The sequence below is a fragment of the Equus przewalskii genome, chromosome 16 (assembly GCF_037783145.1).
Source record: "Equus przewalskii isolate Varuska chromosome 16, EquPr2, whole genome shotgun sequence".
Lineage (NCBI taxonomy): Eukaryota > Metazoa > Chordata > Mammalia > Perissodactyla > Equidae > Equus > Equus przewalskii.
The window spans coordinates 38,548,885-38,564,055 of record NC_091846.1 but is presented as its reverse complement, the minus strand read 5'-3'; the positions used below and the strand labels follow the sequence as shown (position 1 = coordinate 38,564,055).

At 34.0% G+C, this 15,171-nt stretch overlaps 1 long non-coding RNA gene across 2 annotated transcripts in view; it reads left to right on the top strand.

Moving 5' to 3' along the window:
- LOC139076390 (uncharacterized) overlaps positions 1-15,171 on the top strand; it is a 115,173-nt gene that overhangs the window by 58,321 nt on the left and 41,681 nt on the right. Inside the window, exon 3 of one of the 2 annotated variants that reach the window (XR_011527957.1) lies at positions 14,684-14,832. The exons of the other annotated variant lie outside the window; for it this stretch is intronic. This is a non-coding gene — a long non-coding RNA (uncharacterized lncRNA). Of the gene's footprint in view, positions 1-14,683; positions 14,833-15,171 lie in introns of those variants that run through there. 2 annotated transcript variants of the gene reach the window in all.

The following is a 15,171-nucleotide window of genomic DNA, read 5'->3' as shown; positions in this document are numbered from 1 at the left end:
ATTTTCTACAATACTATGGGTGTCCAACTGCAAACAGAATATATTGCAAATTTTTAATGTAAATAAACAGCTTTGGTTGAAAGTGAGAATGGGTTTCCTGTAGTGGTTTCCATTTGTTTACACACAGAGATAGAGGAATAGGCCCAGATATAATGAAGTGATTAAAGAGAAGTCATGCATTTGAATACATGATGATGGACAAATTAAGCTTGTCATAGAGGTTCATTCTGTGCTACCAAAGCAATAACATGAAAAATCTCGTATACAATTCAAAAGTAGAGCTATTATGATGAATAAAGAAAAATAAAACAATAACTAAAAATGTTGCTCTATTTCCAGAAGTAGGTAGTATTTTACTTAAATATTAACATGAGCTAGATTTTTTCATGTTGCTTTTTTTTGTAAGTTTTGGACCATCACCTCAGTAAGTGATCAGATATTCATGTCACCATTTAGAAGTAAGAGAACCTGTCTACTTCACAATGATCTTATAAAAATACAGGAAATGTTTGTGTAGAAAATAGATTTTATAAATACCAGATAATACACATCTCTATAATGTTCAATAGTCTTAATTATTATGCATATACATTTTGTGCATTTTTATCACATAATAAATTCCATACAATCATGCCTCAGATATATTTGGCTTTGTTTAATCTTCACCCCCCACAATGGAAATCCATGCTGTCTGTATATAATGGCTATAATCAGATCTGTGTAATAGAAAACCTTGGGAATAACTCAAGCAATAAAGATTTCCGGTGAAAGTAGAGAGAAAATGAGGGAATATTACTGAAAGGAAGTTTGTGCATGTGTGTGTAAGTGGGAGTGTGTGCATTCCTATTCAAGGCAGTAGTAAATGCTCTCCTCAGTTTGCTTTAAAACTCTAAGGTGAAATAATCATTTCCTCTTAGTAATTCAAAGCTAATATTTGCCTTTATTATCTAGAATGAAATAATTTAGCATGCTTCCTATCTTTTTAAGTCTATGTTTGATAATTGCTTCATATTTTAATTGAGAAAGTGCTTGGAGATAAAGGAGGAGGAAAAAGGCAAGCTATGACACTCATATATGTGTTTCATCGTGGATATATGAAGGAGACTGTTACAATTACAGAGTATGCATGAGGTATTTTTCTCCTGAAATTTCTGTGTGGGAAGAATGATATAAAGAACTACCCAACATATTTGAGGTTAGGAAATTTTAAAATGTCATTATTTTTCAAAATGCATAAAAATGTCCAGTACCTTGGAAATCATAAAAAAAGTATATTTCATTAGTCTCTTTGCCTTCATTTTGATCCTTAATTCATCATGCCAATGTTTCAGGAATTGAAAGGAAGACAGACTACACGGGAAAATAGTAGCCAAAAAACCATATTTTTAATATTTTACTTAGTAATAAAAAGAGCTTACAATATATGGGACAAAATCATTCTAAGAGACAGAGAACATTTAAATACAGATTATGGAAAATTAGAATTATTTATAAATAAACATTTTAAACTATAAAAAGCCTCCGTATATAATTGAAGTATATTTCATATATGTGTATTACATTTCCATATTTGTGGTATTTTCATTCATATATAAACTAGATACAATATAAAATAGAATGGATTTTTGGGTATAAGAGAACAAACATTTTCTTGATCTTTTCTTCTTTAGTGTCCAGTAAGTTCCTTTGGAGCCTGTTTGTTTTTTTCCACATATCTACAGTAACCTTATACTCCTGTCTGACCGATAAAGGAGAAGTACATTCTTGGTACTAACACAAAAAAGTTATCATTTGAATTATTAATCAGATCTATAAAGAGACATTTAGCTAGCCAAGCCAGTGTGCTTTATATTAGTCGGCCTGGTAACTAAAGGATAACTGGATTTTCAGTTGAATTATTTAAATAAATGACTTGTTTTTATTTTTAAATTATGTAAAATAAGCGTTAAAATGTCAAAATTGAATTTTAAGCAAAGATGACACAGATATGTCTCTTTCAGGCTCCAAGTTCATTTTAATTGTGCTGATATGCAATTTGAAACGCTATGATACATCTGCAGGCTGTGAAAGTTTGTGTTGGAGATAAGTCTTTAGTAGAACACAAGTCAAGGCAGTGTAGGGGATCTAGGAAGGAGTCAGCTCACTTAGGAAATGGAGGCTATCCGATCTAACAACACGTCTACACTAAGGCATGCATCCCATTAGAATTACTACCAGAATTGGCATAAAATATCACAAAGATTCAAAGCAGAGACTAAAGTCTCAGAGTGAAAAATTTTAAAAAATCTTCAATTTTTATGATCTAAGTAATTCAGCAAGTGACAGAATAATTATAAATTTCACTATTTTCCTCTGACTTTCATTGAAGAAAACAAAACAATAATCTTATCCATAAAATGAGCTCTGTTTGGTTTCTTCAAACATGTGTTATACTGGAAAGAAAATTTTGACATAGAGAAAGCTAGTAATTCCAGTTCTGAATGTTAATTGACCTTTGGCAAATAGCATCCCTGAAACCCATGTTTTCATGAACCCATATAGGGTTCAACAAACCATATATGTTTGTTTTAAGGACTGGAGTCAGAATATGCAAACTGTTCTACATCCTATGGGATACATAATTGTGATCCAATTAAAAAGTGATAACCACTTCCAACTGGAGTACCTAGCTGCAGCTCATATCATCCCATCAATTCTATTATCCAGTTTTGTGACTTCAGAAGTGAGCTCTTATTCTCTTCAAGAAGTTTGCATGCTTCCCTGAGAAGTGATGAGTCAGTTGAGATCTGAGAGCAGGAGATTGCCAAATAGAATTGGGGACTTCATGCTAGGCAGTTGTTGGAGAATGTTCCTGCTGCAGAAAGTAGCATGTTCAGAGTGATCAAGGAAGTAAGAGGGTCGTTGTTGTTGGAGCAGATGAATCTGGGGGATGCTGGTGAGTGATCAGCTGTCAGATGCAGATAAGTGAGGGGTAGCCTATGAGAGATTCACTAACCTAAGAACAATGGGAAGTTTCTGAATTATTTTATTAGTGTTACAAAATGATCTAACTTGTCTTTCAAAATGAGTTCTCTGGCTATAGCATTTAGAATGGTCTGAGTAACAATACTGATTGATATTGCAGAAAAAATTAGTGACAATATATTGTAGTCGTTAGAGAGGCAAAGAACCAGATCATGACTGGAACCAGAAGTCAAAGTTTGTCTCTCAGAATCAACTAGATTTTGCTGTAGGAACAAACAGTACTGGAATTTTTGTAGCTTACCACAACAGAGGTTAAATTTTCATTTATGTTACATATCTATTGCAGGTAAGCTGCAGCTCTGTCCCTTGTCATCTTAACTTTGGGTCCCAATTGATGGAGCAGCCTTTATCTGGAGCGCAGCTGGTACTCCTGGCAGGAAGAAATTGGCAGAGGGCATGTTGGCTCTTAAAGCTTCTCTTCCAAAGTGACGCATATTATTTCCTGTCATATTTTATTGAGCAGGTCACAAAGTCACCTCTGACATTAATGGAATGGGGAAGCATTCTCAGGAAGAGGAGCTACAGAAAAGGGAATTGGAATAAACTAACAGTGACACAGTCGACCACATCGGAAGGAGCCTAGGCTTTATCATGGGGCCATGGAAAGCCAGGGAACAATCGTAAACAGAAATGCATTTAAAGGTGATGCATATATGTAAAGATCTCAGCAACTAAACAAGGACTATACAGATGTCAGTATCTATTACTCACTTAACCAACTGCAATAAACTTGTTATTCTGATTTCTGGACTACGTATCTTAAGAGACATAATCAGTACATAATATATATATATATATATATATATATATTTCCTACTGAATTGTTTGTTCACAAGGCTGCATCTCTTACTCTGTCACTTTCAAGCTCTAGGTGGGCAGTAGATGCTTCAGATTTCAAATTCTTCAGCCTTGAATTAAAACTCTCTTAAGACTGTTTTTTCCTTTCATATTTCAAAAATCCTTGAATTTTCATATATTTACATGAAGACATCTATTTTATAGTAAAGAATCCTTAACGATAGGATATTTCAGGGAGAGGCATTGCTCAAGGTCCTTGAGTGTAGAGCTTCATAATTTGTAAACTCATGCATATTTTATCCATTACTTTACAATGATCAGCATTCCCAAAATAAACTATCCCCAGGACTCAGCACCTAAGCAACTCTTCAAACTTTTATTTTAATATCCATAAGGAACTATTGTAAATATAATTACTGGGTCTAAGACTCCATGTAACTAGAATGTGTGCACGCAATGACAACAAATATTTGTCATTAACAGCAAAAATCTCATAGTAACTGACTGCTCTGGTCGAGATACCAGTTCTGTTTTTGACAGGGTTCATTTAATGAGTCATTTATTTTATTTCAGACTCAACCACATTGTCAATGTAAGCAATGAATATGGTTGCACATGCTCATGTCTTGGTACATTGGTGAATTTAGACTTTATTCATAAGGAAAGACTTTAGAAGCAAAGACAATGAGCACTTCAATTATTGAAGAGGGGAGGGATGTATGATGCTTTTGCCATAACAAAAGGATGCCTATCAGCCAAGAATAAATTACTTTGTCAAATTGTGGTCATTCAATTAAAAATAAATTTTAAAATTCTAAATTATTTGTAGAACATCCCAATTATGAGATAATAACAAAGACGGAATCTCCAGCACTTCAAATAATTATAAAAATATAAAAAATTTACAATTATAAATGTCATTTACATGGACTTTTAAGTGACTTTTTGTTTTTGTACTTGCTTTTCTGAGATGAAATAGGAGGGATTATCTGTCTATCTATCCATCTATCTACCTATCACCCATCTATCATCTATCTTATCATTTAAATTGTCAAAAGAAGACCTTGACTTTCCATGGAATGTTGAGTGTAAATGAAGCACACTCACAAAAGGCTTGACATGGATAAGAGTCTGCCATCTGAGGAGACAGACTAACATGGGGCTGGCACTGTGGTTGACCACACAGTGGATAGCAGGAGTCTAGTGAAGATGGAGGTCAGGCTCTGATTTTGCTTCCTGGTGGATCATTTTGTACTAACTAAGGAATTTGACCTCCCAGGAAAGGTCTGGCCATTGTCCCAGCTCCTGGGAGGTAAGCTCTAAACCCTTTGAATTTCTGGAGTGATGGGAATACCTGTCATTCACGGTGGGCCCCTCTAACCACACCTGATGGTTCAAGCTAACAAGGTAACTCATGATGTCAGTAGTTCATGCTAGTGAGAGGACACAGGGTAGGGGCTGGCCACACCAGACAGACAAATCTCCTGACTAGAAGATTGGGTCTAAGGACACATTGAGACCTCTTGGGAAGGGAGGGAGGCTAGAGATTTAGTTTAACTGCATGGTTAAAAAATAAATCATATGTACATGATGAAACCTCAATAAAAACTCTCAAGTTGAAGGTCCAGTGAGCTTCTTCGGTTAGCAATTCTTGATAGATATTGCCACATATTGAATTTTGGAAGAGTGAAGCATCCCTGATGACAAAGGGGGCTTCACATTTGGATACCTCTCTTCACCTTATGGGTCTCTTCCTTTGACTGGTTTTACTTTGTAGTCTTCCACTACAAAAAAACTATAGTCATTAGGTATAGTGCTTTTCTGAGTTCTGTGAGTCTTTCTAGTGAATTATTGAACCTAAAGGTAGTTGTGGAGACCTTCACATTTGAGGCAAGATAGTCTGAAATGAGAGTGGCTCTGGGGACCCCCAAAATTGCAAGTAGCATCTGAAATGAGGGCAGCCTTGGGGAATATTTCTCTCAGACTTTGCAGTTTGACTAACTTGCTTGCAATTATCAAGATTAATCCTGAGTTATGATATTGGATTTATGGTATAGGACTTAAGCTCAGAGAAATTAGAAGCCTACTTACCAAAACTGGTTCCAAGAAATGCAGATCCAATGACTAGATTTGGGTCGCATAGGTAGAAGCCGGCTAGTAATTTTATACTCTGAGGTCCATCTTCATCACTGTCCTTACCTTGGCTTACTTTTTTAATCTCTTTTTCTGGCCCAAGCTATTTCAGATTTAGATTCTGTTATATATAATAAAGCGTGCTATCTAATAGATCTTATAGAGAGGATTCTCAGGGCAATCATGGTATAATATTTATATTTGTTGTTCAATAGTAATATAACAATTTTAATTTCTTAAAAACTAGAAAGCTTATAGAATAGTCTACTGAAAAGTCAGAAAAAATAACTTTTATTCCTATGCTCTCCTTTATATAAGACAATGCTGGAAAGCTACTATCACAAACATTTCATCAATGCTAAATATAAATTAAGTTGGTATTATCATGGTAAATGGAAAATTTTGTATGAAATCAGATCTTTATAAGCATGTACATTTGAAGTCTATCTTTTAAGTATATGCTGTTTTAAAAGTATATGCATATATTTTAAATATATACACTTGTGTACACTTGTATTAATGATATACAATCATAATATACAACATACAATGATATATAATAAATTAACTTAGATACATTAAGTATATGTATTTTAAGTATATGCACATATTTTAATTATATGCATTTGAAATACACACTTAAAGAAATTAAAAGATTAAATATTGGCATAATAATTAAAATATTAAATATGATAGAATTATTTTCCAAGTTGGTAATTTTATGAAGAAAATAAAATATAATTGTTCTATCCTCAAATATATATATATGCATTCAATACATACATACGTATAGAATCAGAGTCACAGATGTCTATTAAATTAGATATATCTTTAAGAAAAGGTTTATAATAATATCATTTTCTATTTTCTTATGAACTTCTTAATGTAAGGAGAAGTGTTTTCTCTTTATTCTCTTCAAAATACAATAAAAGATCATTCCTATTGAGAAATATATACAAATGTGGAAGGGTAATTTGAATGATGCTTAAATTAATAGCAAAATCAGGAACACCTAAATCACGTTTACAAGAATAGATCCTTAAATAGGAAAATAAAAACAACTTGGCAAAATACTTTCGAGGAAATTGAAGCCCAATCAGAGTAGAAGGTGGACTGTAGGGTACAGTTCAAGAGCATATTTCTGCAAAGCTAAAGTCAGAAGTAGCATTATTGTGGTATTCAGAAAATGTTCGAGTGTATCCTGATGAATTCCAGGACTGAGCAGCTCACTGTCCAGGTGCGTTTAGTTTACAGGGGTCCAGACATCGCAGCAAATCACTCACTGAGTACATAAGGACAATAGATTGAATGGAAGGATGCCAGCTGTGTGGCAGATAATGCAGGTTAGGCATTAGCATGTTCAACTTCATCAGAACAGGCACCATTGTCCCTGAATGTGAAACAAAATTAGCTACGCTATGGCTTTTGAATGCCTGATCTGGAATACGTGTATTTTCCTTTTTATTTGAAGAAATGATTTTTAAATAGTTTGGGAATTGCTCAAGCTACATACCTATATGAAAAAATATGCTAAGCACATAAAAAATAAACATGCACTCTTTCGAAGAATCATCATATGATACTGTTCACACAGAGCAAAAAAATATAGAGTGTAAAACTTTTTAAACTACGTCTTCATGAGTAGTTTATATTCATCAGCTTCGGGTATTTAAACAGTAAAAGAACTAATGAGGCACTGGTGATGGAACACCTATGGCTACATTCCTTATTATTTTTCTTCTTAAACCTTAACAAGCTGTAATTACAGTCGCTCATATTTTGTCTCAAACATGCTTTATTATAACAAAGAGAAGTGACAAGGAGCTGTGTCTAACTTCATGAACACCAAACTTGCTGCAGATATGTAAATGAGAAGCTACAAAGCGAGAAAAAAGCCTGTAGATATTAACATCTGTGTGAATGAAGCAGCCATTTCACAACCCAGCGGACCTTAAACACAGCAGACAGTGAAATCTGTTCAGTATATGCGGTGGATTTTTAAATACGTTCAATTACTACTTGTCTCCCAGCTGCTGTGTGAACACGGCTTCTGTAATATTAGGGAGTCTGCTTTCACACCACTGGCACACCGTCAAAATCATGTACTTGATTAATAGTTGCTCCTAGACTAAATGGCCTTTTAAAATCCTAAGTGTAAATTTGAATTACACCACTCTCAAAGCTGATTCTTGGGGTGAAGAGGTTGGAATGTACTTACTAAGAAGAAGAAAAGTATGAGAAGCTTGACTTCTTACAACTTCGGTGGTTATTTTTGTGTGTGTCAGTTTTAGAATAGATATTCTATAAATCTGATTTACATATGAATATATCTCAACATAAAATAATTAAATCAACTCATGTTTAATGGACATGGAAAATCAAGAAAATTTTTGAGTAGAAATGGTTCAATCATGAGAAGAAAAGAAGCATTTTGAAAGACCATGTTTATTTCTCTTCAAAAGGTAATTTTTGAAATATTAACTTAATCTTTGTTTAAAGACAAAGAACATCTTCAGGAAATTTGTGATTATTTTTTAAACTGTGTGAGGTTACTGCAATAGGAATATTTGAAGGATGAAACATGTATAGCAGAAAGAACCAACGCTTAATGTTCAATTATTGAAACACAGCCATCATAATTTTTTTAAATCAATAAAATAGAATTGATATGCCATACAAATTACAAAAACTTTCATATTATATCATGGATTCCAGTCTGTTATTGACTTTAAAATTTTCAACAACTGGTTTTTCCAATACAATTGACAGAATAACATTCTCTACTACTAACTTTTACCAAAACCTTTATTGGTGCTGAATACTTGCAGAAATGCCATAGTTGCCATTTGAAAGGCCACTTTCATGACTTTATGAGTATGTAATGGTGGTAAATTAGCATTATTTTCTTTATGTTTGAAGCCTCTGAAATTATAATAGATTATTTCATCAATTAGCCACATTTTAAAAATCCAGGTGACATATATTTTGACTTTATACAAATTATTGTAAAAATGTCCTATATATTAGAATAAAAGAATCCAGAGTAAGTAATAAATATTTTAAATAGTCACTCAGACTACTTAAACTCCCCATTTACTTCAATAATTGAGAGACTCCTTAGGCACATTATGGACGATAGGGTGCATATAAATCTTCAACTTTCCACGCTTATCAGACCACGTGAGTGGGTAAGGACGTTGCATGACACACTTTCAGAGGCTATAACTTCCTCAGAGTTATGTTGCAAGTTACTTTTATTACTCCCCAAGCTTTCTATAATGTCATTTCTTGGCCTTTAACAGATTCATATTTTTATTTCCTCCATGTGAAAGTGTTGTGGATTGGTATGTCAGATAAGTTGGAGTTAATTAGTGGAGCTAGACTTTGAAGAACCTGGTGTAAGTGACCCAGGATTTGAAGGGTATTACGCTAATCATAATTTTTGGAGCTTAAACCTCTTTGTTTTCCTTAAGACATAGAAAACTTGTAGTGAAATAACATAGCAGAGATTCTAAAATATGTTAATAAGTCAAACATAATCATCACTTATTTGAAGCAGTATGCTGCTGATTGTCAAAGGTCAAGTCTGTCAAATGTCTCAAGGAAAATACTTCTCTCCAAAGAGAATTCCCTATAGAATAGTTATTTCATCTGTTATTGATGCATTTCAGCAAAAGTGGTTGTAAAATTATATTCCTATTGTTTTGTGTCATAACAACCAAACACATTCCCAAAGGGCAGAGAAATAAATGAGCAAACTCTCACAATGGAACAAGGAAGCCCAAAGCTTTTATCACATATGAATGTATTGCTAAACAAGATGTCCATGAATATTTTTTCTGACTTTCAAGAACAGTTTTTATTCATTCATTCAGCGAGTGTTTCTTATGTACCTTGTATAGACCAAATATTCTTCTATGTTTTGGAGATTAGGAAAAAGAAATTACCTTCATGGAGCTTAATTGCACTATAATATGGCAGGAAAAATGCATAAACAAATAAGCAAACATAGATAAATAGATAAGTTGATTTTAAAAATAGGTAAGGCAGGATAGAGTTCGCAAGCAAGTTAATTTTTGGTGAGGTGACCCGGGAAGGTCTTGCTGAGAACAGGCCACTTAAGCAAGGTTTTGAAAAACAGGTGGGAGAGAGCCATGTGGGGAACTGTGAAAACAGCGCTAAGAAAATGAAATGGCCAGTGCCAAGTCCCTGAGATGGAAATGTGCCCGGTTTTCATCTCTTGGGGCTTTTTTTTAAATGATTGTTCTCTTAGAAGCACATATTTAATTTCACGATTAAATATTTACCAAAAGAAAAGGAGAAAAGGAACTAGAGAATATTGAAGCTAAAAATAACCCAGATAGACAAATTATTTCCAGAAATTTTAATATCATGTTTTTTCAAAATAATCTGGTGTAAGTCACAAAATTAATTGTCAATATATTTAACAGAATGTTCTATGACTCCATTTCAACCAGTCTCACAAATGGCAAAGCAATTGCAAAAATAAAATCAATTAAGGTGCTGGCCTGGTGGCATAGTGGTTAAGTCTGCATGCTCCACTTCGGCGTCCCAGGGTTCACCAGTTTGGATCCCGGGTGTGGACCTACACACTGCTCATCAAGCCATGCTGTGGCAGGTGTCCCACATATAAAGTAGAGGAAGATGGGCACAGATGTTAGCTCAGGGCCAGTTTTCCTCAGCAAAAAAGAGAAGGATAGCTAGCAGACATTAGCTGAGGGTTAATCTTCCTAAAAAAAAAATCAGTTAAGATTCAAAGTTTATAGCTACACCAATAACTAACCATTGATTATGAATGTATATTGTGTTATGAGTAAAAAAATGACAAAAACAATTTGTATATAGGTATTGTGCAAGTATGTGTGTGTGCATGTGTGTGCGTGTGTGTGTGTGTGATGAGGGGCAGAACAGTGCTAGTGGATTCTTCAATGGTTGTTGAAAATCTAAAGGGTAAATATGCACTTAAACAGCAATAACTACAGAAGTTCTTTCACCAATGTTAAAAGGATAACATCTATCTTATAGATATTTACCTCTTTTGTTTTCTCTTCTTCCTTTAGAGTGTCAGGGGCACAGTATTAAGTTAATCAACTCATGAGGTCATAGCATAATTGCCTTCTTAACTCATCTAAAGCCTAACTTAATTATTTTAATACTGCTCTATTTTTGGCTCTGTCCTACTTTCCATTATCTGTTCTTCCACACCCAGCATTCACTCTGAAATATTTAAAAGGTGAACATAGATCCTTATGTTTTCTAAAAAATATAGATATTTGCATTTATTTTTTTCTGTATGTTTACTATTTGTTTTAATGCTTTTGTACTATATATGTATTTTTTAGTTTTCCCCTAGTAATTTTTAAAGTCCTATTCAAGTAGTATTTAAACAAATTTTATTGATTATTTTTGTGGCTTAGTATTCCAGTTTGTCAACACTACCACGTTATAGTTGTCTGATCCTACACTGATACCCTCTAGCCTGACTCTAATGTCCTGTTACTATGGCCAGTACAAAGCTAACCATTCTTATACATGGCTTCTATAGGAATTTCTCTTAGGTGTTTCCCCAGGAAAATAGCACATGAGTGATCCTATGAATCCACAACCTTACCTATACTTTGAATAATTTTATTTTCTAAGTTTGGATTTAGAAATATAAAATATAAAACAATAAATGCAAAACTAGGTATGAACTATATGTGTTTTCTTCTTTGCCATTATTTCTTTAAGGATATTTTTTTCTCTTTATGCATCAAGCTTATCAATATCACTCTACATCTCATGTCATTTATAATTGGGCATCTGATTTTCTTTCTTTTTTACTATAACAATCTCACATTTTTTCCATTTTCATCTGGGAAACGACACATTTGTTGTAAAAAAATATTCTTTGGATGACTTTTTTCCATGAATGAATTCTTTCTTTTTCATATGAACTTTTCTTTGAAATATATTTCTTTTTCTTGTTTTTGCATTTTTGCAAAATAACTATGTGGGTTATTCGTGTCTCATGTATTTTTTGCAAACTCGTTCCATTTGCTCAAGTGGAATCTAGATACATTTTACTTTTTCTATCTCTAATTATCTGAGACTATCCATTAGTCCTGAAGCAGTATTTTGAGGTCTGAGCGTTGTTCCCTTGTCTTCTGTCTTTTTCGTCTCCTAGAGTTCAAGTAGAGGGCTCACCCGGAACAGTGAAAGTCATGAGTCACAGGATTTGTCTCAGCGTTTTTTTGTGTGTGTAATTTGATTAAAAGCCCTCTATCATCCTGAGCTAGGCTTTACTCCACATAGTCATTTCTAATTTATACAGGGTGAGACATTTGAACTATGTTTTCAATACAAGGTCAGGCATGAAAATTTACTCAAAATGACAAAAAACTCTCCAGGCATTTATTTCTACAGATTAACTCATCTCTACCCTAACGCTAGTTTTTATTTTTCCCCTTGCTATGGGAAGAAAGGCTTATGCATTTTGCCCATAATATTAATGTAAATTTTTAGAGAGAGAGAGCTATGTGTCTCAGCCCCCTCACGCCTTTCCTTAGTATTTTTTTCTCATTTATTTTCTTTTTTGACTTTACTTGTCCAAGTAGATCCTAGCCCTAATCCTGTTTTCACAACTAGAGTCATCTTTTGTTATCATGAGTCACACATGCTGTGCTTGCTTGAGCCCCTTCAATGGCTTCTCGTTACTCTTACAATCAAACTTAGACTTGTTATGGTGAACAAGACTGTGGATTACTTAGACCCTGGATATGTTTAACCTCATTTCATTTCTCTCTTGTGTCCACAGAAAACACATCAGTTACGTTAGTCTTTCTTTCCTTAGATATAGAAATGGAAGCAGTTTTATACATGTGTGTGTGTTTGGGTGTGTGTATATTTTCTACCTCTGTCCACTAAGGGACCTTACAAAAAATTACAGCTTGGCATTAATAAGAACACATAGCACCTAGGTATTGGTTTCTAAATAACATTTTCCAATTTAAAAAAAACAAGCTTCTTTGATAAATTGTTGATTCTAGGCCTGTGGCCAGGAAAGTACAAGAGGAGCCTGGAACATCTTGTGTGGCCAGAAAGTAAGGAATTGCTTAAAATAGATGATAAGAGCATATCAAAAGATTACAGGAGTCAGTGGGAAGAATCTCCCAATGGCCAAAGAAGAGTTATTTTGAACATTAAAATAAACAGTGTTGCTGCAGGATTATAATGCATAGAATAAAATAAATATCCATGACTACATACTGATATAAATAATCAAGCAAATGAATTAATGGAGGAGAAACGAAATTCTTCCTTATAGTAGAATTTAAGTTAATGAATGTAGAAAGAATGATGAACACAGAAAATCACTATTTGGCAAATATCACAGTAATAATTATTGCAGATAGGAATAATTGAGGGATGTTAAATTGGGTGGGCAAAAGTATAATGATAAACATAATATTTTCATAGTCTCAAAATATGTACTCACAAAACAATGACTAATTACAAACGGAAAAATAGAAATTTATAGTGGAGAAACCTGGCAGGTACTACCTCGACAAAATGCTCTAAGTTAATATTACCAGTAAGAAGACATATCAACATTAGATACTTGCTAATATAATACCCTGAGAAGAACAAAGCATCACTTCTCTTATATTCTTCTTTTTTTTCTTTTGAGGAAGTTTAGCCCTGGGCTAACTGCTGCCTATCTTCCTCTTTTTTGCTGAGAAAGACTGGCCCTGAGCTAACATCCGTGCCCATCTTCCTCTACTGTATATGCAGGAAGCTTGCCACAGCATGACTTGACAAGCATTGCATAGGTCTGCACCAGAGATCTGAACTGGCGGACCTCGGCTGCCGAAGCGGAATGTGTGAGCTTAACCACTGTGCCACCAGGCTGGCCCTACTTCTCTTATATTCTTGCCAAAACTGCAAATCTAATGTGAGGAAATATCATGTAGGTCTATATCAATGGACATTCTTTAAAACAGTCATTGCTTTTCAAATGCATCAAGGCTGTGAGAAACAAGTAAAATTGAAGGAGATTAAGGAGCTTCCACAACTAAGAGCAATGTACAATCCTGGATTGGACCTCAGATCAGAAAAAAGGACAATATTGGGGAGATTGGTAAAATTTGAATAAGATATGTGAATTAGTTAATAATACTGTATAAATGTTAATTTCCTCATTTGATAAATGCTCTATGATTACTTAAAATGCAAACATCAGGAGAAACTGAGTGAAAGATGTATATGGGTTCTTGGAATATCATTTTTGTAACTTTTTTTATAAGCTCATATTACTTTTCTGCTTAAAATGATCAGAATAACTTCCCACTTCCCTCAGAGCAAATTCCAAAATTCTTAACGTGACTTACAAAATGCTACATGATCGAGACCTAGTTACCTCTCTGATCAACCCCTTTCCATACTCACCTCAATGACTTTTATCTATAGTATCCTTCTTTCGCCTTCAAAATTTTAAGCATGTCTTGCCTAACAGCCTTTGAATCTGCTATTGTCTCTGTCTGGAAGTCATTTCTCCAAGACCTCAGATGGATCACTCCTTCCCTCCCTTTCTTCAAGTCTCTATACCCTCTGAGATAAACCAACACCCCTCGTTGTCATTTACTATACATTTAACCAACTTTGGTTTGCTTCATAGTACATATCATACTTGACATATTGTATCATCCTTATTTTTTTTTTATTTTAGTGCCTTCATTCATGTATCAAAAGCAACTAATTGATCAAAGATGCAGATTCCACTCTGCTGAAATAATTGTTGCTTGAAAGAGGATGACAACCTGGGATTATATTCCTAAACCCCTGTTGTATCTAGGTGGAGCCACATGATTATTTGTAGTAAGTGAAATTTTAGCACAAATATGTGTGCCTCTTCTGAATTAACTAACATGTATGTTCTCCCAAGAGGCTTTTGTCCTACCTGTCCCTTAATTGAGAGAACTCTAAGGACCAAGAACAGGACTGAGTCACAGTATGGAAGAATCATTTTTCAAAAATAGCCAAGTGGAAGCCACTTGAGCAGGAGCATTCTTGGTGGACTATGACATAATAACAAAATAAAAGTTGATTATGTTAAGTTGCTGAGAATTCAGAATTTATATTTTACTACATCTGGAATTACCTTAAATTCTAGTGAATAATAATGAAATGTATTCCTTAAAGTAAAGATTAGCTATA